Below are 5,898 nucleotides of genomic sequence, written 5' to 3' on the forward strand. Positions count from 1 at the left end.
CTGGTTTCTACTGCAATTGTTAACTTAACAGGAAATTCCTATACTTGTTTTTTTCCTTCAACAGGACATTGGGGGTATAAGCAGTTAACCATTGAAAACCTTCCCATCAGCAATATTTAATGAACAAACAAGGCTTTACCCATTACAATCCAGACCCTGCACCCATGCGGTGCCACGTGCACCCACCCTTTCAACCTGTGGTGAGTTTTAGGCCTTGGCGGTAACCAAGGTCATGCCCGCTTTAGGAGGAATCAAAGGGTGTCACAGGCAACCCCAGGACTCAGGGACCAGGCTCCTGGACATGTCCTGACATCACTCAAGAGCTACTCCAGTGCCCCACGACGGGAACGGAGCCGGCACACACTTACTCAGGCTGGAGTCTCTCCAGCTTGCCTGCTGCTCCCAACTCCTCTGCTGGGGCAGGGTTCTCAGCCTTCCTCCACCTCTTCCTGACCTTGCTCCTGGGCTGGGCTGGAGGATGGGGAGTCCGAGCATGTTGGCTGTTGAATCGCTGCAAGGAGAAGTCCCTCTCATCAAACAGGACTGGACATACAGCTGCTCTTTCCCAGAGGACCTCTTGAAAGGACCCTGCAGCAGGACCTGCGAACCAGGCGACTCGGCGCTGCCAGCCCACGTCTGGCTGCTGCTTTTATCCCTCACTTTCTGCTGACAACCTCTCCCTCACAGGGAGGAGCAGCAAAAGCCCTGACCTGCGGCCTCGTGCCCGTCCTGCTCCCACCACCCTGGGACCTGCCGCCCTCGGAGCCCGGGCAGAGAGGATCGCCGCTGTTCTCAGCGGTGTTGATCACTGCCAGTACCTGGGGTATCTGTTGGTCCTCCCCCTCAGACCAGGCTTCCCATGCAGCCATGGCTGCCTGGGCTTGCTCTTGTAGCTTTTGGTACGTGGGCCATGAGCTGTCTGTTTGGTCCCACTGTGAAGACAGGTTCCAGACCTCCTGGAGGAAAAAAAAAAAACAAAAAAAACAACAAAACAAACACAACAGCAGACAGGATTGGTCTCAGCTGTCCCTCAGGCCTAACCCACACTCCTGCCCCCTCGCCTCAGCCGGTCTGTCAGCAGTGCTTCGACCCTCAAGGATGAGGGGCCCTGAAGCTAGGCCAGGCTCCTCAACTCGTGACAAACACAGCTGAACAGCCCGCGGTGACCAAAGCCCTCTGCCATCAACGACTCAGAAAGGCCTTGCTCCTTTTCCATGGCCCCTGGTCAAAATGAAGTGGCTCATGGCAACACGGGAGGCAGTAAGAGGCAGGGAAGGTGTGCGGGACGCCACCTTCCGTCTCCTGAGGAAGAGATGAAGGAGGTAACAAATGTGAAGACGAACGCATCCCAAGGGACCTGCTCGGGATCGCTCCACACAGAGGCTTTTGTACAGGCCCAAACAGCACAGTCATTGCAGCAAGGCAGAGCAGGTACCTGCAGCGCTCTCCTGGAGGCTTCAGGAGCAGGGAGCGCAGTGGTGGTGGACTTGGCTTGAGGAGCTGTTTCCTGCCTGTCTGCCTTCTTCGTCCCGGGGGAGCTGCCTGGACACGGGGGGAGCACGCTGCAAACAGACGCCGGGAGGAGGCTGCATGAGCCCAGGGAAATTCGGTCTCCAGTCCGCGCTCGCAAGCTGCGTCAGCCTCTGCAGCAGACGGCACTTCCGCAGCGAGCGGGCATATTGGACTGGCCGTGTTCACTTCAGCGGAGACAGAGAGAGCCAAACGCGAAGCTGTGGCACCACCTGCCTTCAGGAAGGCTCGGGATGCCCGTATCCAGGCCCTTTTTGGTGGAAGAAGGAGGGGAGCGGTGTCTTGTGCAAGGACAGGATCCGAGAGACACCATTATGGCCCACCCGGGCTTTACTTCAGCTTCTCCTCTGTGGCCCTGAAACACGGTGCGCTTATGGGTGGAAAACAGGTTATCGCTGGGGAGCCAGCGGAGCCATTGGAGAAAGCCGTCAGGTAAGGAGGCCAGTCATGCCATCTCCCTACCTCAGCACTCTCTTGTGCCTGCCACAACGTTTGGGATAGCGTTTGAAAAAAATGCCTGAAAGAAACTTTTCCATCTGGTATCACAGCTCCTTAGGCTGGAAGAAACAGCAGGGGAGATGGGGCCACGGCAATCCTAAGACACGGTGAGACATGTTAGAATGAAGGCAGGGGACGTTTGCTCCCACAGACAAGAAGATGGGCTCTGCTGCAATGTGGGGGGGCTCCTGAAGGGAGAAGAGCTTCTGCAACAAGGCTCTGCGTTCAGCTCCCCCAAGGATCGGGGCCCTGCTGGAAAATGAAGCTGGTGTGCCAGTCTCAGGCAAACGTGCTGCACGCTTGCCATCCGTTGAGAGAGCGGCCTCCGCTGGGACGTGTGTCAGGAGCCACCCTGCGGCTGGTGGGTCCAAAGGGGACATCTCTCCAGTGTGGCTGCAAGGGGCTCCTTCCTCCTTTCCCCCAGGGGTCTCACCTGGTAGAAGGCTTCTTCTCCACATCTTGCTGCCTTGTGCCTGGCTCCCAGCTTGTCAGGATGGGGAGGGAAAGCTACTTCCTCCTCTGCAGCAGGTTGCCAGGATGGCACTCTGAAACTAGGAAAGGAGGAAGCTCTTCCGAGCAGCTGCGTGGGCACTGCCTTTTAACCTGGTTCAAGTCAGCCAGCACGGGACAGGGACCACCCCCAGACAGCAGGGACCTGTTCCCTTACCTCTTCTGATCCTGCGCTCTCCTGCAGCTTCCTCCTGCGAGGTGGTGGAAACTTTGGCCTCCGGCCTTCTCCTCACAGTCAGATGAAACCTGGAAAACAAACGATGACACGGGCTTGAAGAAGGCTGGCCTCCTACCCGTTGCAGCTTGCTGGCAGTAATCCTCCTGGTGTCGCACAAGGCATGGCATCCCTTTTCCGTCATGTCCATGCATGGGGTTTGTTGTCAGTCTTCCCGCAGCACCACAGAAGGTAGCCTAAATTCCCCTCCACATGCAGGCAATTCTCTCTGACGGGAATCGCGGCAGCACGGGCACAAGAATGGCAGAATATGGAGGCTGTACAGTAACACTGCCAGGCTTTTTGCAGGGGCAAGCATCCAGACGCTCAGAAGAAACTCTCTTTGCTCGTGGAGAGAGCAGCTAAGGGGGCAAGCGTGGGGAAAGGCATTTGACTGGCCTGCCATGTCCGGGCTGGCCAATAGCAGTCAGGTTGCTCACCCTTTGCTAGGATTCCCAAAGAAATGGAAGTAGCCCCCAAAACCTCACCAACTTACGCTGTGGAGCAGTGCAACCAGGCCCGCGGCGCTCTCCGGACGTTTGACGCAGTCTAGATAAGACTTCACGCACAGAAAACCATCTTCGCGTGGCAGAACTCCAATGTCCCTGACGGCAAAGGGGACGTGCTCCTTGTTCCTCACGAGGAAGCAGTACAAGAGGATGGTCTCTTGCACGCAGTTCTTCGCCACGTGCAGCGGGAAGGAGGTGGCTCGCGATAGCTGCACGTACTTCAGCGGCTCAATCTTGACACCATCTGCAAGGAGAAGCAACATCCTCAGCGACACGGCAAGCCCAAGTTGCTTGCAACATTCAGAACAAGTTCCCAGAGAAAGGGTCGCTAAGAGAAAGAGCTCCTGGGGCACGGTTTCTTTTGGGGGAACTCAAGCTGTACCCTGACCGTTGGAGACAATCCTCTACTTCTCCCAGGCCTTTCCAAAGAGCAGGGAGAACAAACCGTTCCGGACATGGGGCAGGAAGAGGGGGGCTGCTGCCTTCTCACCAGGGAGGAGCTCAGTGGGACAGTAGATCTCCTCCAGCCACAACTCATCGATGTCCAGCTGGAAGAAAGGTCTTCGAACCAAGAGCAGCCCTTCTTTGCCATGGAACTGCTCTCGGACAACACCAAAGGTCCCGAGTCCCGCAACCCAAACGCCCTGCACACAGAAAAGACAGAAAGGCCGATGAGGGAGTTCTTGAGAGACGGGAAAAGGGATGGCTGTCAGAGCAGGGGGACACTGCTCTGTGCCCTGCCCACTCCTGAGGGACAATGGGGCAAGGTGGGGCACTTTGGAAAGCTTTGCAAAAGAGCCGCATCCTCAGTTTCTTTCGTCTCCCCCCTCACAGCATTTGCCAACATCCCTTGGCTAGAGAAGCGCCCAGAGGTTTCCAGCACACGGATTAGACCTGGCACTGATTCCCAGCAATTGTCCTAGGCACGGACCCAGGATATTCCCCCCTCTCTCTGCTCGCCCTCCCCACTCAGACCGCAGGGAAGAGGGAAGCCCTAGGGTGTGCCAAACACCTGAGAGGCAGAGCACATCTGGCCTTGGTTTCTCTCCCAGCTGGCCAAGAAGCTGCTCCGGGCACCCTGGGCAGTCTCAGTGCACCGCCATGCTGCTCGGGCAGGGATTGCCTCATGCAGGGCCCACGACACCGGCCCACCTTATCCCGCTTCAGCTCTTTCGGAATGTAGTCGCATACAGCATCCCAGATAGCCTCAGTCCCTGGAAAGCAAGGAAAAGACACCTCAGGCTCCAGGCCAGCCAGCTCACAACCTCTTGGCAAGCACCTCACCCAGGCGATGACACATGCAGGCATACACAAGCACCCCAGAAAAACACCACGCACGCATTCCTGGGACATTCCTGAGAGGCCTGTGGGAGCTGCAGGCCACACCTAACAAATTTGACTAACAAATACTTCAGCCCCCCTTTTCTAGGCAGTCCGGTAAAGTCTATCTGCCAATACTCTCCAGGCGCCTGCCCCTCAGCAGTGGAGTTTTGCATGTTTATCGGATTATTTCTCCAACATATGTCACACCTTTCGGTGACCGACCTAATAGTCTCCACCATAGTCCTGCGTATAAATGACTTCTTTAAATGCTTTAGCAAATGTTCTGTTGCCCCAGCGCACAGCATTATGCTCCTCCTTCACTAGACCATTTGTAAGGGAAGAGGGTACCACTGCTGGACCTGATAGGTACCTACCTGTCGGGCACCACAGCCCTGCGCAGCTTCCACGGTGTCTCACGGGCAGGGGCCAACAATTTCTGAAAGACTGCCCTTGTACTTAAAAAGCAGCGGTCTTCGCTCAGGGGCTCTTCAGGCCGGGGATCGGGGTCCTCTCCGAGAATCGCTCGGTGCTGCCTGAGGTTCCGCCATCCCAGGAACCGTCGAGGCTCTCCCAGGAAACAGTCCTCGAGAAGAGCTCCGAGACCCCAGCCGGGGCTAAAGGGCCAGTCTCCCCCTGACTGGGGCTGCCCACGGCCTGTCCCCAGGCCAGGGGAACCGCCCCAAGGTACACAACACGCCACGGCACGACGCAGGGCCGGGCAGCGGCTGCCCTCACGCTGCCGGGGCTCTGGGAGCCACCCCTCACAGCCTCTGCCTCCCCTCAGTGCTTCCCGCTCCTCCCTCCCGCTCCTCCCTCAGGGCTCGCCTCTCCTCAGCCCGGGCTCCGATTGGCTGCCAGAGCCGCCAGGCAAACGGAGCCCCACCCCCTGCCGGCTGGCTGGGGCTCGCTGCCATGGCAACCGTGCAACCGCCTGACCAGGCAGGGCGGGCGCCGCCATCTTAGGAGTCGTGGGCGGGCTGGGGGCGTCTCGGGGCCTGAGGGGGGGACCTGGCCTGTGTGCCCGGGGCGCCCCTGCCCGCCCCTGCCTTTGCTCGCTCCCTGTGCCTCACCACCTCGTCTTCCCTTTTCTTTGCGGTGTCGAACGCCCGAGAAGCCCGACAGGCTCAGGAAGGCGGCCATTCAGTTGCACAAGAAGCAATAGGGCCGGATGCTCCTGGAATGCTACTTGTTGCAGCTTTGTGCCTGGGTATCACTGTGAGATCAGGCTAACAGGATGAAGGCTTTGTTCCTCGTCCCTTCTGTTGAGAGAGGGGTTTTGCCTCTCGGCAGAAGCTATCCCCAGGCTCTCGGCAT

At 58.0% G+C, this 5,898-nt stretch overlaps 1 long non-coding RNA gene across 2 annotated transcripts; it reads right to left on the reverse strand.

Annotated features, from left to right (window-relative positions):
- Positions 1–409: 409 nt before the first annotated feature.
- Positions 410–3,358, reverse strand: LOC310891301. Of its 2 annotated transcripts, XR_014577509.1 has the most exons (4): positions 3,249–3,358; positions 2,696–2,784; positions 819–956; positions 410–511 (listed from the first exon to the last, which is right to left on the reverse strand). It is a non-coding gene; the product is annotated as an uncharacterized lncRNA (long non-coding RNA). The 2 variants fall into 2 exon arrangements; XR_014577510.1 differs by lacking the exons at positions 2,696–2,784; positions 3,249–3,358 and adding an exon at positions 1,436–1,498.
- Positions 3,359–5,898: the final 2,540 nt, after the last annotated feature.

Source organism: Anser anser, assembly GCF_964211835.1.
Source record: "Anser anser genome assembly, contig: HAP1_SCAFFOLD_157, whole genome shotgun sequence".
Classification (NCBI taxonomy): domain Eukaryota; kingdom Metazoa; phylum Chordata; class Aves; order Anseriformes; family Anatidae; genus Anser; species Anser anser.